Raw genomic sequence first — 26,259 nt, 5'->3', positions numbered from 1 at the left:
GCGCGCCCAGTGCGCAGGAGTGGAAGCGGCGGCGGCTGCGGGAGGCGCCGCTGGGACGGGGCGGGACGGGGACGGGGACGGGGACGGGGAGCAGGGGGCGGTGTCTGCTCAATGCCGGTCCCGGCACGGAGAGGCCGCCCAGGCGGCTTTCTGCTGCTTCCAAGCCTGCCCAGCGGGTGTGCCCCCTGGCTGCACACACATCCCAGCGGAAAGCACGCCTGGCTGCCTGCCTCGTGTGCTCGGACAGCCCTGCTGCCGTGTAGCTGGACTTGTTTGCTCTTGATCTTGAGGTCTGCTCTGCCTCTCTGATGTTGAGGCCAGAGATCACTTTGGGGTCAGAGGTTCACTTGTGAGGTATTATTGGCACCATGTTACATCTGAAAAGGGATTTTTCTTCTTTTTTTTTTTTTTTTTTTTTTTTTTTTAAAATAATCAGCCGTTTATAAATGGTGGAGCTGCAATAAGTTCCAACATCAGAACTGAGGGACTATGAAGCTGCCTAAGCTCCTTAGCTCTCCCCTCGAGCATCCCCGTTACTGGCTGTCATCAATGCAGGGACTGTATTTTCCCCACAGCCTCTCCCTCATCCTGTGCAGGGTAATTCCTTGAAGGCGAATAAGATGGAGCAGGTGCTGGTGCTTGTTGGGGGAGCTCGGGACCCCCGGGAGGTGAGCAGGCAGGGTGAGGGCAAGGAGGGTTGGGGCAGCAGTTCCTTTGTGCTGCTGGGCCCCTCAGACCCGCCGTGAGGAACAGTGCTCTTTTTACGGGCTCACTTTGAAATAGCTGAAGTCAATGGGAACTTTGTTATTGTTGGCTTCAGAAGTCCTAGACTGGTACTTAAACAGGCAGATGTGGCATAATTTTTCTTTACCTTTGTTCCCTAGCTGTCAAATTAGAAAAGGCAAAACCCACAATCAAATGAAAGCACTTCGAAAGCCATTCACTCATGAAACATTCTGAGCAACTGATGAGGAAATTCACTTCATATTTCATGCTTTTCAATAAACTCAGCCATGGTCTGCGTGCTGCTGCAGGCTGTGCTGTGCTCGGGTACTGCTGAGGTGAAGCTGCTGCTTTCTGTAGCATTCAATTAACAGCAGGCCCGGGGGTGAGGCCCTCGGTTCCTGCCTATCTGCCCAGCCCATGGTGGGGCCTTGGGCTCCATCCCACGCTGCTCATCAAGGCTGGTCCCTGTGGCAGGGCGGACGCTTCTCACCCCGCACCAAACGGGCTCTGCCCACCTCTGTGCCTCACAGCACCTTCCCTCTGCTCTTGCTGCTCCTCCTGTATCCTCGGGTGCCTCGTGCACCAGACCCCAACAGGAAACGCGTAACGCAGAATACCCTGAGTTGGAAGGGGCCCACAAGCATCAGCAAGTCTAACGGGACTACCCTAAAAGCAAACCATCTGTTTTTCCTACTCTTTCTAACTCACCCTTCATACAAAAGCAGTTAGAGGAGCTAGGTTGTCTTCTGTCTGCTGCTCCATACAGGTGACGGATGAGCATTGTTTCCTCTTTGGTTTTGGTTTTATTTCACTGTTTTGAAGTGCTAGAGGCATACAGGGTTTCTGAATGAAGTACCTACAGCCTGCATAATGCCTATTTTATTAATGTGTTTGAATTTAAATTCAGGTGTTACACTTGTGAAGCAGTAACTGAGAAAAAGGAAAGTTACTGAGGATCACAATTGCAGACACCACACATTAGAGATGATAAATAAGGGACAGCCAGTCACAGAATGTATAAAACTGATGTACTGTAGTCTTGAATACTAAGGCTGTCATCTCTATCATATTAACTTTTTGAAGTTTTACCATTCTCCTGCATTCTTTATTTCTGTTTGAGAGAAATCTCAGAAGATACTTTAATTGGACTTATTTTTTCTTATTATAGCTTTTTATTATCTCATTAATCAATCTTAACAAGACGTATTTTTGATTGCCCACTGGCAGTGCTTATCTTTCTGTGTTCTATATTTGAAGTACCAATCTGTGAAGAAAAGTTATTCATTGTCCTTTGCTCTGTGAAAAAAGGCATTACCTCTATCAGTTACTTGGAGTTTCAATCACTGCCAAAACAAAGTAGAAAGCCATTCTGCCACCCCTTCCCCCTGCCCTCCATCCCAGCTGTCTCTAATCTAATGAAAGGGCCGAGGGAATAAATTGCCACTTAGGGACACCTGCCCTTCCCCACCAAGCCACAGTTACCAGCTCCTCTGTGCCCTGCTGTATTTAGCAACAAGAACTTTTTACAGACTCAAGAATTTGTTGCAGATTTTCTGATGTAGGACCAACTTTAAACAGTGAAATAGTTGTGCTGTTCAGCGATGCAGGTCACATAAATACTATGTTCAACACAGAGGATTTACAGGTACTGTTATTTCGAAAGTGTATTGCTGCAGATCTTGCTTATTATTAATTTCTGTGTGTGTGTGTGTGCACATGTATGCCAGGAGGCTGCATGTTTCCTGAGCACCTGGGATTTACACATTTAACCACAAATACCCTTCCCTGAACATATGGAATTATATCTTGGCAACAGTCAAGGGCCAATATGTCAGTTTTCATGCCATGAGTATCGTTGCCCTACTTACTTAAAGAAATAGATATTGCGCTGAGTCAATAGTGAACAATATTTTTGGAAGGAAATGTTAATATTTTGTAAAATGTGGTGTTGTCTAAGTAACTGTTCAGTTGTCATGAAATGCTGTAAAACCTTCAGTTGTTTCAGGCCCTCCTACTCGGGAACACTGAGTGGAGCATTCGCATATGCCAGGGCTGAGCTGCAATTGCCTCCAACTTTTATTTATTCGCTTAAACTCAAAAAGCTATTTTGTGTTACAAAAATGTCAGTATTATTCCTGCTTGTATTTTCCCTCTTCCTTTGGTAAGAGTGTTGATCCTAGCTAGTAATCCCTACCAGAGTTGCTTTTTCTTGAACAAATTAAATTTACAAACACCGAAGCAGAACCGAGCTGTTCCTTCGCTCTCATGTGCAGGCTGCATGTGATCCCTTTAGGCCACAATACCACTTTGAATGCTTAATGTTGACTTGTCGAGTTTCACCAACTGCACGGTGATATGGACAGGATTAAATCTTGTTTTATTTCATCTCCTCCCCAGCCAGGCAGTCGGGGGGTATGGAGGGCTCATGGTGTTTTACTCTGTTCCACCACTGAAGTGCAAATAATAAGCATATTAGTAAATCTGCTGACATTCAGCACCTTGACGCAAATGAGCAGGTTTTTCTAGGTCTGAAATGCATTGTCAAGTGGAATTCTTGTCAGGGTTGTCTCATGTATAAGCAGAAGTCATTACATTTACACCCAGAAGATATTTCGATGGTGAATTAAGGGCTGACCTTCGTATCATACTGTTTATTAGCGCAAGCTTTATAGAAAGCTCCATATAATGGCTCAAAATATGGTTAACTATTTGCGTGCCATGCCTAAATGGCCACAGAGTCAGAGCATGAGAGCTTTCAGATAAGTTGTCAGATGCTTAGCTTTTCAGCTTTTTTGCCCATTATGTTTTGGTTGGAAGGTAACTGTTAGGTTCCTCTCTTGTTTTTATTATTATTGTCGATGTTACTATGTTAAGAATAAAAGGTGCTTTAATTGGCGTGTTTTAAAATGTTGCATCTGCCAATGGATAACTGCCAAGCTTATTTTTTTTCAGAGACTATCAGGCTGTCTTCATTTTCTGACTGCCCAAAGGAAATTACAGTATACCGTACTCAGAATCACGTTACCTTTTTTTTTTTTTTATAGCTGCAGATCGTTTTTATGACATTGTAGATGTACAAAGCCCTGATCAATATCTAGAGGCTTGCTATCCTTTTAAGTTATGTGACTGCCAAATTTTAGACATAAAAATATTCTGGGTAAAGCATTATTGGGTTTCATAATTTTCACCACATCTAAAAACAGTTGCTGAGGTTCATTGGATATGAAAGCTTTGATTTTTTTTTTTTTTTTTGGTAATACTTTGAACTGTTGTGAGGTAGTGTCCATCTGTTCTGATTTTGCGTCGTCTCTTCTGTTGAAGGAGTAGTTTAATGTTTCCAAATAATTGCTGTTTTCCTCATTTTTTGATGAATAATATGTTTAGCAATCTACATTGCATGGCAATATATGAGTATCTCTGAATCCAGAAATATCCAAGAAATGTATTAATATTTGACATACCTCTAAAGATTTATCCAATTAATTTGGTATATGAACCCGAGTTCTTTCTAATCTTACTTTTCCTGATATATTGTTTGGGAACTCTGGCTTTAGGTGAAAGGGAAGAACTTAATGTGGGACCTCTGTTTAACCTATTTACGACAGGTGTGGTTCTGTTTGCTAAATAACTGAAATGAAATAATGACAGTGATGTGAATGTTAGTTATTTACAGATGTTTGTTTATAAATAAAGAATTAAGTATTTCAGCTGCTACAATTTAATCCACACACTCTGCAAGTGCTCTGCAAACCTGTGTTTCATGATGAGAATCCCCTGCCCTGCAAACAGGCTGAGCAAATTAATCTGGGTGTTGTGCCATGGGGGTCACTAAACCTAATGAAACCTTGAAAATAAGGTCTACAACTGGAGCGGGGCTTTTTGGCCAGATATATGTAGAGAAGGTACTGCATGTTTTGACTGGAGTCTCATCGCCTAGAAATGAGAACAGAATTCAGCCCGTGCAGGCCTGTGCCGCCGTGCACAGGGGCATGCACCTCCTCACACAGTGCCTGTGGCACCTCGCAGCCCTTCAAATGGCTCTGCACGCCTCTGCCTATGCAGCTACGTCCTGCCCATGGTATCCCATATTATCCTGTGTTTTGTTTTTGTTTTTTTTTTTTTTAATCCTGTATTATCAGTTGAATGCCAAATGTTTGGTAATCAGTCCAGCTGCAGGAACACGCTGGTCCAGACATTTCCTCACGCTTGGCTTTACTTGTATTTCTCTTGTATTGTGGTGAACCCAAGCTGGTTTGTTCCAGTTATTGCCTCTGTTATGTGTTTGAAAACAGAATAAAGCGGATTCAACAAAATGTAGGTTCAGCAAATAAATGAAGAAATAAGAGACTCTGTTTTGTACTGGGACATTTTAAAATGTCCAGGACAAATAAGTCAGAACCTGCAGGACTCTTTATAGAGAATATGCATCGAGAGTACTTCAGAGAAGAAGCACAGCTACTGGAAGGAGAGAAAAGTTTCTGCCCATACATCTATCAAAATCATCACAGCAAAGGAATTGAAATAATTCACAGCTTTCACGTACAACATCAGTTACTGAAATACTGTTAGGACTGAAGGAAGATGATGATATCCAGATGTGGTGCAGTCACTTTAAGATTAATTTACTGTATGAAGCTTAACCCTGAGTGGTCATTTCTTTGACCTCTTAGGTACAGTGCTGGTCATTATTTCACGGATTATTAGTCTTTACAGAATCACTTTTATAAAGATTTATCAACCTTCACTGTTCACACACAGTTTCAGTCACCCTAAAAAAAACTTTCCCAAAGGGAGCTGGCATGTCGGTGAGACTTCTAAACTAGTCCAGGAGCCGCAGCATGGTTGAATTAACCCTCATTCATGATGTTTTAACACGTTCTTTGAGACAGAACCTGTGTGTGCTTTTTGTCTTAGTTTGTTGCTACTGGGATGAGTAAGAAGACAGTTTTTACGTGAATGATTTTTTAGTCTTAAATTTTGACCTGAAATGTTGACCATAAAATTGGGATCTACATGGACCCCCTTAACACCTCAGCACTTACTAATAGAAAATGATATGTATATAGAGTCATTCACAAAGCATGTGGAAAATATATTCTACAGCTAATCCTGCCACACAGTTTCATTTTTATCTTGTGCCACTGAGCTCTTCTCTTCCATAAAACTGAGCAGTATATTAATTGCGAAGGACAGTAGCTCAGAGTCATTCAAGCTAAAAAATATCCCTTTTTGTTCTACAGAGATCATAAAAAAAGAAAAAGTAGTAATGCAGAAATAAAAGTATGATCCTGCATAGTGGATTATGACCCAGAGGAAGGAATGTGAACGATGCAGCTGCAGAGAGGAATTTTAAGTGATGTATGTGAAACTGCCAAAATGAAAATTGCAGCCGAAGGAAGTGAGCCAGCAGTCTAACCACAATCAATATGCAGGTTAAGTAAACAATTACAGCCTGCCAGGGGAACTGCAATGTCTTCAGGTGTAAATTCTGAATTTACTTCATGGATACCTTTCTTGCTATTTGCAGAGAGTGTAATGGATCTATCTTTTTATTTATTTATTTTGCAAGCTATAACACAAAGGCTGCTGTTGGTTTACTTTCAGTCCTTGCAAACAAATCATGCAAGTTAGTTAATAGTTGAGGCTGTTTTAAAAATCTGAAAACTGGTGAAATTATGAAGTGACCAAAAGAACAGTTTATGCTGTCAGACAATGGTTAGAGAAGGAGGCATAGGAATAAGTAAACTATGTGAAGGGGTAATAACAGACTACTTTGTGAATGCTGAGCTTGCCCAATATAGAAGACATCAACCCTACAATAGAAACAGTTGTGTTTTCAACATTTTAGGATAGTTTCCTTATCAAATATTAACGTGTGGAAAAGCCCTTGTGTGGTAACTTGGCAGTTGATCTACCAGAAGATGCTTCTGCTCCTTGCGAGGTTTGCTATAAAGTTGCTAAATAGCTCAACATTATTTCAACACTATTAAAAGTCTTGTAACCCTAAAACAGAGCTGAGATAGATTTGTAGATGAAAGTATTTCATGTGTTTCACGTTGATCTCTTACCCCTTACTTGGGCAAAATATTTGAAACTAATAGCGTAGTAGGCAGCTGCTCTACCATTATCCCCTTATTTCGTATTTAAGTGCCCCAAAATAGCTTTATGCTTTAAAAATATCAGTTGCTCCTTGTGGACAGTAAAGCGCCAGATGGTATTTGTGTCCTTATGTTCAGAACAAATGAAGTACAAAGAACCAGCTACTCCCTGGTCTCTCACCGCTGCATGTGTTGCTTAGGATTAGCTAAGGCATGTGATGTATCTGGGGGGAATGCTATAGAGTGAGATGTGGCAGAGCACACAAGAAAACAGGAAAGTAGACTTCATTAATTTTGTAGCCCCACAAAGAAAATTGTTTCATTTTATTTTCTCTCAGCATGTCTCAGTGTTTTTGCACTGTGAACGATTTTGGAGAGTTTTTGTTGAGTACCAAGAAGCACCAGTGCCAAAGGCTAGAAAAGAATAGCTGAGGAAACAATTTAAATTTCAAGATTTTATGCCAAGACATGATCCAAGACACAGTGTGACTTTGGACAGTGCGGTCAGACTGCAGCTGCAAGAGATCTGGACCAGATCAGGAAGGAAATATTCCAACAGATGTGATTTACAGTAGTGGTACAAGCAGTCATATGCTTCCTGCAGTTTTCTCTTATTAAATAAATGTTAGCAGTTTTGTTTTGGGTCATATGAAAATGTGAAGGACCAAATTTATCTGCATCTTAGAAGGGAAACAGTAGAATTAGATCTGTATTTACTTCAGCTGATTTTGCACTTAGGGATGATGTGGTAGCAGAGCACCTGAGATGCATGCTGACCCCGTGGATTTGCAAGAGGACTTGTGTTTAAAATGAGGTTTGCGGATGGACTGTGGTACTGAAATATTGTATGCTGGTGGGTTGCAGCAAGCTCTGCAGTTAGGCAGCACTGGCACTTGTTTTCCACAGACAGACAGATAAAAGTTGTTATGCGGGATGCAGCTTCAGGGATGAGTAGGTGTACCTCCCAGAATTAAATCCCTCTCATTTTGGTATATTGGCTGAACATGTAAATAAATGAAAGTTCTCTTCTTTATTCAACTTTCTGTTAGAATGATGCAATGGACTTTAAAAAAAAAAGAAAAAAAAAAAGGAATATAGAATTTGAGAGGAGTAGAGGAGCATAATACGATATTTACAGTTAACTAACATACTCCACACTCTGAAAAATTTTGGAAGCCAAAAACCAGAGGTCATTTTCCTTATACTTCAGGTTTATCACTGCGTTTTCCTTATGTGCAAAGTAAAGCTGCATACATTGCTTGGCTTTACTGAACTTCTGAAGCCAAAACAGAATAATATGTTTTTTCTGTGTTGCATCACTTAAAACAGCAAATGACTATCTACTAGATCGCATTTTTCAGCCTTTGTACATATATGCTACAGTAGCTGATTTGATGTTCTGTAAGAATTCCTTTTTAAATTGACTTAATGATTTATTCTACCAAATCGTTCACATTTCTAAGTTGTATATGAAACTAATGGAACAGGATAGAATTGTAGGCCAGTTACGTTTCTTGTTCTTATGTGATATATGTGAGGAAAACACTTACTAGACACAGCAATGAACAGAGAATGGTGGAAAGGGTTCATTTTCTGTATACAGCATCTCCAAGAGGACTTCTGGGTTTGCTCAAAAGGAAGCTCCAGTTTATGTATTCTAGCATCTCAAACTGATGGGCAAGCTCTGCTGATGCAGCATGCAATAGCTGAGCGTGGGGGAAAGGGTCACAGGGGTAAACTCATCAGTCTGTGAATCAGCTGGGAATTACTTCAGCTTTTCATCAGGTTATAATAGCTGAGGAGTGCCTTCGCATCAATTTGCATCTCTGTGCTTCAGAAAGCCATTCAGGCTGCCAGGAGGAATGATATGAGATGTGGGAAACTGATTTGGTTCCTACTCTGCCAAAAATATTTCCTTTAATTGCCAGAAAGCCCCGTGGTTTCTGTCTGAAGCCCTGTACGGATAAGGCCACACAAGTGTCTTGGGTGTCGTGCTAGAGCACAGGAAGGCCATCCCTGCCTTCAGCCATCTGCTCTGCTTGATAAGAGTTATTGGATAGATTGGAGCAAAGCCTTTTTGATACCTATATGCCTTTTTAGGGCTGTAGGAACACCCTCCAACAAGATTCATGATTCCTGTGCTTTAGCAGAACCAATGCAAAGTACTCATAAAGCAACAAAGAAGTTGGCCTGAGGTTCCCATGAGAATGTGCTGCTGGTGTGTGGGTGCTTTTTGCCTTTATCCAAAATTCTACGTGCACACCTGAACGCAGATACCTGCCTGGTAGGTGTGGGGAAAGGAGGCAAAAGGAGACAGTAAAAGTAAGTGTGGTAGCCGTGAACTTAAACCCAGCTGAAAAGGGATTGAATAATCCACTGGGTATTCAACGTGTTAAAAAGTTCGATCTATTGAATAAAGTATTTTTTCTCATTACTAATTTTATAGTACGAAAAAGCAGGTAATACACAGTTCAGTACAGGACCTAAAGGAACAAGTTGCCAATAGAAGTATGGCCTGAAATGCTAATGGCTCTAAAACAAAATTATGCCCATTTAAAAATGAATCAGTCAATTTTTAGGTAACTGCCATACAAGCAGAATGAAAACAAATTATCTCAGAATTGATCAAAAGGTAAATAATGAAATATTCTGCTGCGTGCTGAGGACACTGAAAATAAGGAAATAGCATTGATAAAGTGTGGTTGAGATTGAGATTGGCATAATTGGTAAAATGAGTCTGAAACAGAAAAAAGGAGGGTAAGGTAGAGATTTCTGGACTGCCAAACCTACCTCCCACGGGCAGAAAAAGTTCAAGTCTATTCCAACGATGACGGAGCTAGCGGTGAGCAGAAACAGGGAGAGCCTGAAGAGGAGGTCATGGCATGGATAGCAGCAGCCAGGGAGGCCAGTCTGGTCCCACCTCTGCAGGTTTGAGGGGTGGGTTCCTTGCTCGGCCTTGTTCTGCCTGTCCTGCTCCGGCGGGTGCGCCCGTGAGAGACCAGTGCCACCAGGTTCATCGCTTCTCCGTGGTGGCGCACAGCCTCCTGTGTCTGGGAGAGCACGGCTGGATGCTGGGCAAGCAAGTGCAAGGAAAAGTAACAGGCCTGTTGCAAGTCTGTTCGACAAGACTGTAGGTAGGTGCTACAACTAATCTGGATGAAAATTGCCGGTGGTCAGGATAGAGTAATTAAAGTGTTTGTATGCAAATATGATGAGCTGGAGCAGTGAAATGAGGAATGTTAGAAGACTGCAGAAAGGCAGTGGGAAAAACAGTGAGGTCTGGCACGGGGTGTAGCAATCAAAAAGAGTAGATTTGCATATTAATTTATGTGGTAGATTGAAGAAAGAAGTAGCAATAGTGTAGCTAAATTCCATTTGAATTAAAAGCACTTCAAAATCAGGGAATAGCGGTTAGTAAAATTGTACTAATTTTGTGAATCTGTAGGACATTGTTGGGTTGGATTTGGCTACCAAACAGGATCTTTTCAGAGCACTTTATGGTTTAATGGCTTATGCATTGTTAAAGCATTAAATATGACCAGTAGTTGTGAACAGATGGGTGGGCAGCCCCGCATATGGCAGTATTTAACTTCTTCAGTATAGCTTGAAGAACAAATGCTAATAACATTGTATTGGTTATTTCTGCTGATCACAGCTGACATTGTGGTTTGGTGGTTTTTTGTTTGTTTGTTTGTTTTGTTTTTTTCCACTCCATCAATTAGAGGCCAACTTTAAGGTTTCATTTAAGTAATGAAGATATTCTAGATGAGCTGATTGAAGAGCAACATATTTTGTGTTATTCAGATAAAACTGAATGGTAAGATTAAGGCAAGTAGGTCTGTAACTGAGGATTTCAAGCCTAGGTATACTAAGGATGTGAATGATTAAATCAGTCTACCTAGGCCGCTCAGAAAAGCCTGGAACTTTCTTATTCAGATGTTGAAAATTATATGGTGTTAATACCAAAACAAAGAAGGAAACATTGCAGAAAAAAAAAATAACTGGACAGATAGCTATATAATTAAAAATAAATGAACTGGATGAAAAAAAAAAATGCAAAACAGACAGCAAATAAATTTATGCAAAAGAGGTAAAGAAGCATAGGAATAAGGTGTACCAAACAAACGTCAGGCAGAGAGAGGCCTCACACTGGGTATTAAACATGGTAAAACTTCCCAGCCGTAAGTCTGCACTCACAGAAATAAACCATGGGAACACTGTTCAGAGGTTGAAAGTATGACCTAAAAAGTAAGAAAATACTTTATTCTGACCTCATTAGAGATGATGATGTTGACCAAGGTGGAAAATGGAGGTTGTGTCATAGGAGTGTGTCCATGGGCTTTAAAACAAAAATCATTGCAGCTGAGATACAAAGCGCAAAAAGCTTGATCTCATGAAGGGTTCCAAAAAGAGTTCTAGATAACTAGATGACCAAAAGTGTTCTAAATACCACATTTACTGTACTACATCTACAGGGACTGTAAGAAAACTAGGACAGTTAAAGACTTCTTCCAAGCCCTTTGGGACAGTCCACCTAACTAAGGCTTTAGCAATTCTTCCTAGAACCAAGATGAGGTGGGCATTTTTACAACACAGGTCATTTTACTTCTAAAATTAGTGCTTCAGTACCTATTACTGTTAAAAGTAAGGAAGAGGACTGTGCAATAATTAAGTTTAGGCAATGCTGATGAATTAAAAATAAAACATGGGTGTAGAAGTTGTTTATAGGAGCTTGTTTAATCTTCCAGTTTTCCCCAAGTTAAATATCAAATTATTGCTAATGCTTGGCATCCATTGCAGGAATTTAGTTCAGATACACTCATCAAAAGTGCTCTTATCATTAGAGGGAGTGATTGTGTCATCTCCAGTAGAATTATTCCACACCACTGGTATTTCTTGGCAGACTGACATGTTTTCACTTGACATTGCTGTAACCCCTGGGAAAGAAAGCGAGTCCTACCTTCCTGTGAATAATTCATCAGTGAGCCATCACACTCAAGTATTCCAAAGTAATCCTCTCTTTTGAGGGAGGAAGGGCGGGATACCAAAGCCTCTTTTTCTTTTCTTCTTTAACTTTAATGCTAGCAGGCTGCCTTACCTCTTCATAAGCATTCTTCCATAGCAATCTTCCCTCCCAGCAAAGAGCCAGAGGTCCCTTCCAACCTAACCATTCTGTGAACTAACACTCAGCACTGTTCTCTTGGTATGTAAATTAATCCATATTATTTTTCCAAAGGGTTCTGGAGCAGCCTAGCTTTCTGAGAGCGCTGGATTGTCTGGAGTTGAACAAGAATGCCAGTAAATCAGACTTTCTCAAAAATCCATCCAAGTAGAATGGCTTTCTGTTTAGTTAAAATATGCTAGACTATACTAATGACAGGGTATACTGACATTATTTGCCATGAGCATGCAGACCCTATATTAAACACTTGGCAGAACCAAAATTCTCCATGTCCCTCTTTCTGGACAGTGTGATGTTTCATATTTGATCAGACAATGAAGAGCTTAACATTAACAGGCATGATTAAAGTAGCAGCAAAAATATTTATGCTATGTCAGTTTGCATAACTTGTAAATTAAAAAAAAGTCTGGATTTTCTATTTATCTGGATAAATGTTCCTATTGCTAATAACAAGCTTTAAAAGCATAAGTTAAAACATAAGACCCAGTGTAGCACATTTTCTTATTTTAGGTAAGCCATTCTTAGTTCTCCTTTTTGAAGGCTCTACTACTGGTATTTTTTTCATAAAATTGTATCAATAGCAGATGTTCACTTTATTCTTTACTTTTTCACTTCTAATATGTATTTTTCATGTCTGCTGGAAAAGCTTGGCTATCAGTTTAAAGCATGTTCTTGATAACAGGCAGCCAAGGGCTGGATGAGCCATTCCTTTATTCTTATGTGCAATATCTTGGGTATTCGAAGGGCTCTTTAGTGATCCCTTCCCCTAAGAAGCTCAAATAATTCCTGGTATTTTATTAATCTGTCAGAGCAAGGGTTGCTTCTGAATTTATCTTGGTATTTCTGTCTGAAACAGCTGTGCAGCCTATGCTTCAAATTGCCAGCATTAAATCAACATAGTTTTCCTCCTCATTCTTCATCAATTTGTCATATAGATAAGCCCACTACCTGCACTAGCAATCTTCCATTATCCACTGTTCTCGCTGGTTTCTTCCATATACTTCCATCAACACCCACAGAGGCTTTTTACTCTCAAATATATTCTGTCTGTTTCTCTTTAGCTTTTTTAACTCCGCTGCTTAAGACTGCAGATAGCTAATGACTCTAAAAATTGAGCATGTCATATGACTTATTTTGCCTGTGATATAGCTAGGTGGTTTGGACTTTAATCTCTTGACATCACATAAAGGAAATAAAAACAAAAAGAAAAAAAGAGAAAAGCAACAAGAGAAAAATGCATCTTGATGATTTTTGTTATTTCTGGTAACTAGCATCCAAATTTCTTTTCTAATTATTGAAACTATACATACTAAAAATTTACACATCATGGGAAAGTGAATGAATGCACCTTACCCTCCATTATGAACTAAGCAGGAAATGCTCTTCATGATCAGATTTTTACCTCCAATGAAATTTAATCATTATTCAGATTCCTGTTTTTTCATATATATGCTTGTTCTTAAACGTGCTTCCATGACATGTATATGTAACCTCCCCAACTAAGATGTTCTTATTTGCATTGTAAAACAGTAAAATATCTAATGTCTAAAGAATGTCTTATGTCAGTATTATAATGAATACTGTATTTAAAAGCTCATGCCTCATTTTTCTACATGCTGTATCGGCAGCAGAGTGTTATAGTCTGTCCTGGTATTTCACTGTATAAATTAGATGGCTAAGGAAGGAAAAGGAAAAATAGCAGATATAGATTAAGTGACCTGTTTCAGATCACAATGCACAACTTTGACAGCATAAGTAGATTTCCAGCCCAACCTACTAAATTTGGAGTCATGAAAAATGTAATCCTAATTCTTAGGAAAAGGTGAGGGGTTTGAAATTGACTTGAATTTTATTTGTATCCTTTCTCTGCTTCTCTACATAAATGACTGCTTACAGTGGCTGTTGTAAACATCATTTAAATGTTTTTCAAAAAGTACTGTTTTCAGTTTTCAATTATTCATTTTTTACACTTAAGAAAAATATTACTAAAATGAAAAAAAATTGCATAGGAAGAAAGGCATTGCAAAGACTTGCTGCTTTTCCTCCATTAGAGCGCAAGCACAAGCTGAAAAGGGGCATATGTTTTTCATAGCATGTAACCTCCACGTGTGGGCACGTTGGATACTAAAATAAAGAGCTGCCAGACTTCTGTACAAGGGATATATTTATTTGCAAAGGAAAAGATTAGCAAAATTGTCAAAACACCTGAATAAAAATTAATTCAGAAATAAAACGAATGGGAGGCTACTCTAGAAATGTCTGTAATTGTGCAAGGTGTTTGCACGTAAATACTTTAAAAGAGATATTTCCTCTTTCAAAACAGACAGAAACTGCTGATTCCCTCTGCTTCCCTGTTGCTGCTGCGGGTGCCCCAGGCTTTTTCCTCTAGTGCAGCTGTGCTCCACTGAAATAAATGGCACTTCCCGGGGACTACATCTTTAGTTACTGGTACAAGAGTCATCATAACGTGCAGTGAGATATTTCAGTAATGCTTTCAAATGACTATTAAAACACAACACTGCATAATAAAATCACAATTGCATGATTGTGGATAAAGCAACCAGTGACACAGCTACCTACAAATTACTCCCCTCAAAGAGAAACTAGTAGCAAAATTGTAGGGTGGCAAGAAAAAGCCTAAAAAAACTCAGACTCTCAGTGGTGTAGTCTCACTGCTGTCTGCCTCTTCCTAGCTCCCTCCCATTTTTGTGTTTTGGCTTACAGTCTCCAAAGTTCTGAGTTTTCACAGCTCAGCTCATCTATTTCCACATATCACAGGGAATTATCATTCAGGCTAATATGAAAACCAGAAAAGCAAATTCAAAATATACTACTGTCTTCAAGCAGATCCCAGTTATTTCCTATATAAAGTTAAACAAAATTTAAGATTTATAGCAAAGACTTCCCTTCTATTTCCCAATATCTACCACTAAACGCTACAAACTATTCACATTTAAGTTGCTTCTGATGCAGCACATCTTGCTGGCTTCTCAGGACTGGGACACACAGAACTCTTCTGCCAAGGGCTTTACAACAGCAAAGGCTGTTGATCTCAAAAGAGGCCAGGGACACCTTGCCTAATTCTAAGTACTTTGTGTGTCAAGTAGGATGCCAGTGTATCAAGGTGTTGAGATTGAGAGCAATGCGCACCTCTTAGGGTAATTAAATACAGACTCAGAGGTCTGCTGGATGCTTGCAAAGCAAGCCCCCAAACAACTAAGAGTATCTGGCCCTGGGCTTTTTTCTTTCCGTATTCTTGTGCTTTTGGTTTTGGTCATTTGCTTATTCTACCCTTATATACAGTTTGCTGTTTGACACATTTCTTTTTTCTCTTTTTTTTTTTTTTTAATTTGAGGAGCTAGGCTTGTCATCCCGGACCCATGAAGGCAGTGAAAGTTACATCTGTAATACAAACAGGGAGATAGCACTTCAAACACCAGCATATTTTTCAAGCAGACTCTGTGTACTCATAAAACGTTAGAATTTAGGATCTTTCAAGTGACAACTATGACTGTCTCACTTAATGTCATATTTCTAGAAGAATCTTTCCCAGCCAATGCTCTTTAACCATCTGTCCCCTAAAGAAAAAGAGACACAGGTCTTGTGTTTAAGCTATTTCTTCTTCAAATGGAAACATTTCCTATGACATTCTTCATTGTATTTATTGAAGAGTATGCAGTACCTGCTTGAGTGTACCAAGACCACATATTTATATTGCTTTCTTTGTGTGGCTCATAACATTTGCCCAATTATCAAATCTTTGTGAATTCACTTATATTTGTAACAGGATTTCAGTCTAATCTTGCATTCTAGGCTATTTATTTTATCATTGGAACTGTCAAAATTGATAGTAAGTACTTTGGCACTTTGTCTATTTAATGGCCAGTTTATTTGGGAACAATTACAGTTATCTCATATATTACCAACATGTGTTTCTGAAAATAGTCCGTCTCCACACTATTTGAGAAAATCAGTAATTGAAACATGAACTGTGTGCTGTGAAACTAGAAGTATATTCTAGTTTTGTTTTCTGCTTGGGGAGGAATCGGGTTCCAGCTGGAACGGTCATTTGTTCTCTCTCTGTGTTTTGTTTCTGGTAGGTTGTTCTACAAGCCTGCAGGGTAGTGTTACAGGATAAAAACCTCCTGAACATCCCCTAAATATGCTTACCAGTATGTGCTTTGCAGATATGCAGAGTTACCAGGTTAGAATGTTTGTAATTTAAAGGATATTAATTTCTTTATGTCTTAGATAGGATTTTGAAGTGTCAGAGAAGAAATGTTTGCGTTTATCTTCAACAGATCCTTTGCATTAGTGTAAGGAAATTATCCCCATAAAGATGTCTGAGGAAAATAGTCTCATTTGATTCTTTAGTAGCTTAAATGCATCACTTAATTTCACCTGTTTCTTCATATATTTATGTGTGTGTATGAATACAAATTTTCAGGATTAACATGTTTGGGAAAGTTAAGAGCTGCTGGAAAGGGGGCAGTGGGCAGTTTCTCAAATTCAGCATAATTGAGACTAGAGATGCAAACAACTGCTCTTGGTATTGACAGCTGTACCTAATTTTCTTCTGATGATTTGTATCATTTTGAAAATACATGATTTTAAAGATGAAGCCTTCTATGAAGCTGTCAAAATCTTACAGTTCACATTTCAGAAATAATCGAATTACACCTTCTATACTTTAAACTAGACACCAAAGTGCTTTTTACATGCAGCATTGCATTCAGCACAAAAACAAATGCTAATGTGACTATCGGTACAGGACCAAACTTTATCTGAGATCTGGGGTGTTGCCATGGCAATTCCAATTGTTGGAAAAAAATTCCCTTTTGTGCTTCATTCTGACATTATATTGCAAAATGATGATTATGAAGAAACGTGCAACCCAAAAGGGGGAAAAATTCTGCTTTGAAGATGTAAAACATACTTTCTATCCCATTTACTTTTTGTGAAACTCTGTGTGCCCAGATTTCCGAGCTCTGTTTTTTTGCAGATTCAGATACATTATTTTTCAAACTGCCATAATAATACAGAATGTTATTTCTCCCAAATGCAATAATCAACGTAATAAGAAACTCAGAGACATGTATCCCATTTACTATGCAAATATCAATTTCTATTATATTATACTGCAGACGTGGACCTCACTGTTGTTTAACAATACTTCCTACAGTAGTCGAAGCATCTAAAATACTAAACTTGGCTATGTTATTTATGCATGTCAACTCTATAATCTATGTAAAATATAATCAGAACAGCTCATAACAGTCAATTAGATCAGTCATTTCTGTTTCTAGTTATAAAACTGTTTTTCTACCAATACCTCTCACTGTGAGAAAATTGATATGGATATTACCTATTCCTTGCTAAATCAATATAAAACAAGCTTTAAATTAAAAAAAATATATAAATGAATACACACAAAACAACACACAATGCTTCCAAAAGATAAACAAACGAAGAGGTGAAGTTAGGATTTGGTTTGCACTGCAATTCACACTGAAGTTTACTGTACATCCCTTTATGTAGGGATAAAATGGGAAACACTTCCAGAAGAGAACTAATTCTTGTAGTGCTGCATTGCTGCTTTATAAATAAATCATTGTCCTTTCTCTATTGATCACTGGAACAATCCAGTCAAAGAATGCTGACTTAGTGCAGCCCTTTTTAGTAGTGCTGGACTGAGAGAAAAAGCCTGGTAAGTGGGACCCAAAAGCAGGGAGTAAGGAAAACCCCACACAGGTTAGAGATCAGGTTTTATATGTAAAATCCAGCCCTTGATTTGTTTCTTACCTCCAAAAAAGCTTGACAAAGAAGTCGATTTCTTTTTATTTCTTTTTCCCCCCTTTCTTTCCCCTTTCTTTCCCTTTTCTTTCCCCTTTCTTTCTATAATGATATTGAGCAGGGGGAATAGTAAATATAAGACAATACTAGTTGTGATTACTGAATGCTGAAGATCTGTGTGTAATGTATTCTGAATTTTTTGTAAGACATACTCAAAAAGACCTTCCAAGTTTAATCCAGTTTTTATGATCCCAGTTATGGTATTTATGTGTCAAGAAATACAGGCTCAAGTCTTCCAGGAATATGTTAGACTTTGTAGTCTCTTTTGGAAAAAGTACCACATTCCTGCAAATTGAGGTGAAATCTGAATTTTGTTTGGTTATCTCAAAGATCACAGCTTGCCAATGTGTCAATTTTGTGATGTCAGATTGTTTTAATTTGTCAAGATTGCTCGTATCAGGCCCCAAGGCTCTTCTAGGAAGAGAAGTAGCCTGTTACAGCAATGAGCTGAGCAATACTACTGTTTCCGCATGTCTGGCCTTTATTATCAGTATTGAATCTTAGAGCATATTGGATCTATATTTTTATACACCTTATAAAACATGTCTTTTGCCAAAACTGGTAGTAGGTGACCCTATCAGACCTACACTCACAATGTCGTTATCCAGAACTTTCAGCTACTTCTAGAATATAGATTTATTCTTTTTCATAAAGCAAGATTTAATGGTAGAAACAGGGCTCAGCTGATGAAAGATTATTCAGGGCCATGGTGATGCATAGCTTTTAGGGCATGTTGTCATCGCATCAGTTCTTTCTGGTTCCCATTAATTACAAATACTTCCAGGATGCAGATCTGTAAAATGCAATTATTTATTCCGCCGGGTGTGTTGTCTCAAATGTGGCAATCAGAGGCAGCACATGCTCGTTGTACTCCCCCCTGGCGCACAGCTTGCTGGCTGATCGGGCCTGAAGTATTAGCGAGCGTTCTTGAACACAGCAGAGGCGCAAGGTGTCGAGCAGAGACGCATGGCATTGAGGGTCTGCTGAGGTGAGCTGTGCTGAAGCGCTGGCCTCGTGCAGGGCAGCCAGGCTCCGGCAGGCTGTGGGCCCACCGGGATCGCTCCCTGCTGACCACTCACAGCACCAAAACTTCCCCAGCCGGAGCCATAAATCCGGAGCAGAGGGAGTCCAGAGAGCAGGTCTGGAGGCAGAGACACAGACCAAGGCTGTCCTTGCTGCCAGCATGGCAGAGGCACCAGGCCCAGCCCTCGTTGCCCATGGGCTGGTGGCTGACAGGCTTCCCCTTCTCCTCCCGCAGCGCCCGCTGGCCATCCGGCCGTGCTTTCTGCCAGCACGCCGAGAGGCCTGCCATCAAAACGAGCACAAAAAACGGGGACGTGCAGCTATACGAAGCAACGCAGTGTGCCAAACAGACAGACCGCCAAACGCAGCGTTGTTGCTTATTTCATTGACCATCTCCATCTTCCTGCTGAAGCGAGGAGTCTGACCGCTGACCACTAGATGACACTGTTGTATAAGGCCACGCTCAGCATAATGGCTTTAACAATAACTAATTTACTTAGGGAACATGTATGTGTATAATTAGGAGTCATCAATGTCTTTCTTTTAAAATAAAATAAGTTTACCATACCCAATTAGATATTTCTTCCAAGATGAATTTCATTCTAATTGGGTAAAGCTATGCTACTGGCTTAAAACATGGCAAAGGGTGTATTTGTATCCACTTCCACGGTTTCCATATTTTTTTAGTTCTTGCAATAAATGGATCTGATTACACCTTTTAAATCGATGTTCTCTCAAACTGGTATGACATAAATGATTGTTCTGTCATTGTGATTTTACTGCCATTGTTTTCGGTGTGTGAGGTTTGTTAGTGATATCTCTCTTAATCTCGTTCTGTCTTTCCCCCATCCTCCTGATTGTGATCTTGAATCTGCATGTTCTTTCCATCAAAACTGAAGTAATCTATTTAAAGAGGCAACGACTGCCACCATGCATGACTGTAGCCTGACCATGACACTGCAGGCTTTCGAGCAGCTGTGAGATCAGTAATCCCCGGCTAATGAACGAGAGCTCCAAAATGTCCGTTGTCTGGGGGTTTTCTTTAAAAGCTCGGATTTCCTGTAACTGAGCATTGCCAATGGAAAATCTAGTTTCTACAGATGTCAGACTAAATTCAACCTAGGTAAAATGCAAATTCGGTGCTTTTCTATAGGGAAAATGAATGCATTTAAGCTTCTGTGTGAATTCAGAAGGACCAGCTAGGCAGAGCCACACCCAGCATGGACAAGGCTTACATCCCTTCCCAAAGAAATTTCATTAATGCCTGAATTTGCTTTGCCAGCTGAGTTCTGGATATTCCCACCAAAATGCCGTGTCATGTGCCAGTGCAAGAACTATGCTCAATTTACAGTTTTGGTACAGGTGATCAGCTCTGGTGACTATGGACAGGGACACCGCCAGTTTCACCTTGTGCCTGTTCCTATCAGTCCATTCCTGTGGCTGCCTGAACAGAACTTGTCTATTAAATCTTGATGGCATCTTTTAAATTAATTTCAGTTCTCTTCTGGAAGAAAAAAAAAAAAAAAAAGCTACTCCTGCAACAAAATAATGGCAAAGTCATCTGAGAATAATGTTCAAAACGTGTTTTATAACTACATAGTACCTCAGAAGTAGCTTGTCTGTCTAACCCATTTGTGCAATGCTTTTTGTGCTATCCCAGTATCTCATATACAAAATTATGGGCTATTATATTAAGTCAGATCTGTGTCTTATTTATTGAAGTGTTGGTTCACTAAATAAAGGATCTCAGTGATGATTTGAGCTGGCTAAAAACCTGCTTGAAAATTATATATTTCAGCTAAAGGTTTTCAACAAGCTCTATTTTTGAAGCTGAAGTGCTTCAATTCCCAATGACCAAATTCATTAAAATATAAATTAGCCTAAAGAAACAGATGAATTTCAATGGAGTATTTGCATATCATATTTGGTGTGAATGTAACAGTTTCTTCATGTAGACTAACAGCCACTGCAATCTTCAGAGCCCCATGGTTGAGTAAATGACTGTGGGGAGAATGAAGAAGCAATGAGGACAAGGATGAAAATTATTTGTACTAAATGTGAAAGAATATTGCAGAATTTTGCAGCCTGAATTAAAGCATGTGTTAAAACAGTTTCCTCAACTAAGACATATCTTAGCTAATCAGTTAAGCATCGGAGGTATATACATGTCAAAGAGTTCCAATCACAGAAAGAGATTTAAGAAAATGAATGTCATGTTTCAATTGTATTTTCAGAATTGTAGATAATTAGTGATTATTGCAAAAAGGGAGAATATGATCTAAGAAATAAAGGTGGAGAGAAATCAGGCTGGGTGGATTACAGTGTCATACCTCTGGGGAGTTAAATGATCCACCTGTGGTAAAGACCTTTGCATCCGCAAAAGGCAGGAATAGAAATTACTCATAAAGTTTGACCTGTTGTTCTGTAAGTAATATAGCAGAGACTCCAGTACGGGCTATCTTGTCAATTCCTTTTAATAAATGAAGCTGAACTGATACAGCGGCTTCTGTAGTTTCTCTGATCTGTACCAATTCTCTGCTCTATGCCTTCATGTGTATTTCCGTGAATTGCTGATGCACTTGGCCAGTGAGTTTTCTGGGACATCAAAGCCAAGCCTTTCACTTTGCCTTGTATAAAACATGTCCAGAAACTGGGTATTGGAGAGAATAAGTAGAGAGAAAAATATTGATTTTAGATGTTTGGATAATCTAAGAAAAATGGTGTTGTCCTCACCCTCACCCTCCCTCTCCTGCTGCCCCCCTTCCTCCCCCTAAAAAAGGAAAAAAAAAATAACAAGAGACAGAAAGAAAAAAGGTCATCTCTTCTTCATTTTGGAATTTTTAGCTTTCTGTTTTTTTGTGCCAAGTTTACAGAAAACTCTTTTGTAGGGAACTAGCTCCATATAAATGCAAACAACAACTACAAATATTGCATTTGTATTTAATAGTCATTCAATAGTCAATAAATATCCTGCAATACTGGAGAATATATTCTTAAGACACTATTTCACATCACTTTCCTGGAGAAAGGATTAAAAATGGCTTCGTTAGTCCTCAAGAATGATTGGCATCATATGTTCATCAATGGCGTTCTGAAAATGCTCTTGACTGACATCATAGTGCACAAACCTGATTAGCTCTAATGCAATTATCTTTGTTAGCTTTTGTGATGTAACTCAATGTATGTCATTGTGCATTGCTTTGAAGAAGTAATGTTAGGAAGAAAGTCAAAAGAGCCAAATAATCCCAGACTTATGCGCCCCTTGTAAAAATGACTAAGGCATTTTGAAGCCTACGGGTCAATAGACCTTTGTACTTCTAAATCACCTAGAATGTATTTGAAAATGTGACCTTTAAAACAGTCCAAACAGCTTCAGGAACCGTCCCATAGTTTTAAGATAAATTTGGAGTCAAGTGAAACAAGGAATTGGTGAATACAGATTCAAACTGAGAAAAAATAAATTGTAAGATCTGAAGAAAATAAAGTTCCAGGACTAAAGCTTTTCAGAACAATGTGATTTTTTTTTATTATTGTCATAGCCCACAAGTAAGTAAGTCACATGAGCAACTTGAAGTTTGCAGGTAATCTAAGTGTTGCTATTGCTACTCTTTAGGAAAATGTTTCAATTACTAATTGACCTGCAAGCTTTTACATTTGTTGTTTAAAATATCTTCTGCCATTTTCTTGATATTGTGAAATTTCTCATGGCTGAAAGAATTTTTAATGCTCAACTTTTGTAGCATTTGAAACTAGCCCATATTAAATCATTTTACAGGAGTTTTATAAACTTTATTTAAACTGAATCCAAGGAAATGGAAAAAAAATATATGTTGCAAACGAATAATTTTTAAGGGATTGGGAAGAAGAGACACCTTTATATAAAGAAATGTTTAGTATCAAAGCATATAAATAGCTTATATATTATATAAGCTATATAATAATATATATAAATATATATTTATATATTATATAAATAGCAAATATTGTTCTGCTGACAGCAGAACAATAACTTCAAAAGATCACAAATTATTCTGAAATTTTAATAAAAAAAGAAGCTAGATGTATTCCAATCTGAAGATTAAAAAAAAAAAAAAAGTCTGAGTTCAGTTCTTCTTTAAGCATTTTTCAGGCAAGCTTAACTTTTGATTTCAATATTTCTAGTCCTGATTTGCACTAATAAAAGCTAGGTGCAAATGAGTGCTGATGAGTCTGTATTGAAGTTAAAGGAATAGTTAAAAATGTCTATGAATATTCATTTAAATTCAGAAATGAACTCCAAATTGATCATGTCTATGACTCTTTGTGAATTTGCTGTCTATGAGCATATAAGCACTTGAAATTAACTTTCATGAATATTTGCAAAAGCAAATTTTCAATTAGACTTTTCAGATACTTGCAGAAAATAAATTCTCAGTGATATATTTAATTGTGATATTTGGATTTCACATTGTGTTGCTTGGTGTTTGTGACCTATTCTATGCTCCTGCATACCTGAAGGACTCAAGGTTTCGTCTGGATGGAAACATTGGTGTACCCTTATCTTGTTAACTGTGGGATTCATTAAAAAGCAGAAACTAATTAGAACATATAAGAAAATAGGAAACAGTGCAGATTTCAATTTTATATTTCAGTAGTTTCTTTTTTTAATGTATTGAACACTGTAGTTCAGGATGAAGTGAATATTAGAGGGTACTTTCTCCTCATCTATGGTGCCAGGAGATTATCATTGGTAAATTCTGTGATTATGTCTGAGCAGTATCATTTTTAATTTATTTATTTTTTTAACCCCTTAAGACATAAGATTTGTGACAGACTTCAAAGACTGTTAATTTGGAGTAATTTAGAAAAAGCAGTGTGCATGTGATCAATGACTGTCGTTTGACTCCAAAATGTGATGTGTGGTTTCTATGAGAAGCTAACTTCAAGTAAGAAGACCTGAATCCAATAAGATGTTTACATAAAATAGCATCATGGTGTATCAGGTTTAAGCATAGTCTTCAGTGCGTTGTGATTTGCAGGAAGAACTCAAGCCAAAAAAAAAAAAAAATCTTATTAAGGAATACAGTAGAAGTGATAGTTGAGGCAGTCTGTGGCAGGGGAAGAAACCCATCCCTGGTGGGTGAGCAGGAAAACAGGAGGCGTCCTGCTTGGCGCATTTACATTTGTATTCCCAGAAACAGGGAGGGGAAGGAAGGATGCCCAACCCCTGCGTGGGCCCAGTGGGCCCAGTTCAGACACAAACTGTGACACGCGAGCTGTGACGTTGTGCACGAGAGCCTAGCCATTTATTTTGCTGGAATAAATGGGTCCCGATTCCATCTTTTACCTTGTTAAGCAAAAGGCACATCCTCTGTGTCTGATTCTGGGCATTCTCTCACTTGGGGACCGAAGGACTGTATGTAGTACATGCCAGTGCAGAGGTATTCCCTCAGAGCAGGGGAGCGTTGTTCCCCCCAAGCGACTGGAGTCAGCCGGAGGGCAGATAATGGGCAGTGCTGGGTCACCTCCCACAGCAGGCACAGCCAGTGCCTCTGCCAGCAACTGGCAGGGGAGGTTGTTTATGATGCCTGAGGTAGCCTACAAGGGTCGTACGGCTCAAAAGAAATCAGCTCAGGTTTCTGAATGCGAGACAACTAAATTACACAGCATGAACATTGTTCGCTTACAAAGGTGCTGAGTACCTTGCATCCCATGTTTGAATAGTCTGCAAGCTAAAAAATTATTTGTTGGAAGAAATCTGTGAGTAATTTAAAGTCAGTGATTATCTGGGGAGTTTTCTAAGAGATTTGTAGACAATTTATAAACAAAAAATGAAGGATGAATAAAATTATTTTGTTGCATGTTTTTTCCTCATCTCTAGTTTTGATACTGAAGGAATCTGGCCCAAGTGCCTAGAAGGCATACATGCAAAGGATTGGATTTCTTGTGTAAAAGCTATACAATGTGATAACACAGTTGTACTGCATATTCAGTTTTGATATGTAACCTTTTAAATAAATTGGAATACTCTTTGTGCCTATACTGGCACACACCGAGATATCATAAACAATAATTTCATAAAGGTCACTTCATCACTAAGCACTTAGAGCTTGTGGCAAGAGCAGTATAGGGCTATTAAGGGACCTTTATGCTTTTATTTTTTGGTGGTCCTTAGTATCTTTGCTGCTGGGAAGCTCTTTCAATATAACGGCTTGGTAGTCCCTTCCACTGTGGGTCTGTCTGGCTGTGCAGTCCTGTGCTGTGGGTCCCTGCGTGGGCAATACTTGAATGCCAACAGCAGTGTGGAAGGTCTGCAGGACCTGCCCGAGGTGAGAGGTACCAGGTGCCCTGTGAGCTCAGCCCAGCTGCTCAGCACGTTACACAGCATTTCCTCAGTCTGCTGTTGCCTCCAAAGGTGCTAACGAAGCTCTTGGTGGAACCAATTTATTTTGGTCCAGCAGAAAACTTCTTCTCTTGGTCTCACTTGACTTCTGCTAAATATTTTGTCTCAGGTGAAATTTTTGGAAGATCATAGCCCATCCAACCAACTTTAAAAATAGCTATATCCACCAGTCTTTAGACCCATTTTGTTACAAACTCTCCTTATATAATACCTGCTGGGATGTTCTTTCCTGTGATTGACAAGATAGCCTAAATCAATATCATTCTATTTTCAGACCTCTTATTTTAAGGAAATCCACAGCTGTCCTGCTGACAGTTAGTGTAGGGGAAAGTTATTGTTAGCGGCACCAGAGGACACCCTAAGCAGGGTAAGTGGAGTCTGTGTGGTGTCATTAGAATAGCCCCTGGCCTGTGGGTGTGGGCGGCATTCAGGGGGCTCTGCCCGAGGAGGGGGGCTCTCTGGCAGCCGGAGGTCAGTGCTGCCTGCTGCAGGAGGCAACTCGTCCTGCTGGCAGGGATGCTCCTGCACCTGCTCTGCTGCAGCTGCCCTTGTTGCAAACAGTGCAACGCAGAGCTGGGGCAGGCAGCCTCAGTACCCACTGGCTTCTGCTGCCGGTATCTGCGCTGCAGTGATGTTTATTCAATACCTAGGAATTTTATTTAAAATTATCTCAGTTCTCTCTCAGTGAGAAGCCCTTGAATGTATTCAAAGCTTTGATTTTCTCTTCTGTGGAAGACCTGTGCCTAGCATCAGTCTGTGATCTCGGGGAGGTTACATGCACTCAACAACAGAGATGTATCAGCCCAAAAGTTTAAATTACCCAGGTGACTCTTATCCTAGAAAACCTCTTCACTGTTTGTGTGGGCACACTGTTACAAATCAATATTTCCCAAAATTCCCAAAGTATCAGTGAGGGTTTGTTGCTAGCCCCTGCTGTATACCCATGCAGAAATCTATCAATAGATTGTTATTAATCTCATTTAAATAGTAACACA

The 26,259-nt window shown here is 39.3% G+C and overlaps 1 long non-coding RNA gene across 1 annotated transcript; it reads left to right on the top strand.

Moving 5' to 3' along the window:
• Positions 1-394: 394 nt before the first annotated feature.
• On the top strand, positions 395-21,377 carry LOC106016843 (uncharacterized). The gene is made up of 2 exons (XR_003498882.3): positions 395-2,371; positions 19,118-21,377. It is a non-coding gene; the product is annotated as an uncharacterized lncRNA (long non-coding RNA).
• Positions 21,378-26,259: the final 4,882 nt, after the last annotated feature.

The sequence above is a fragment of the Anas platyrhynchos genome, chromosome 8, assembly GCF_047663525.1.
Source record: "Anas platyrhynchos isolate ZD024472 breed Pekin duck chromosome 8, IASCAAS_PekinDuck_T2T, whole genome shotgun sequence".
NCBI classification, from domain to species: domain Eukaryota; kingdom Metazoa; phylum Chordata; class Aves; order Anseriformes; family Anatidae; genus Anas; species Anas platyrhynchos.
Note: the sequence above shows the minus strand (reverse complement) of the source record. Positions and strands in the feature narration are given on the sequence as shown.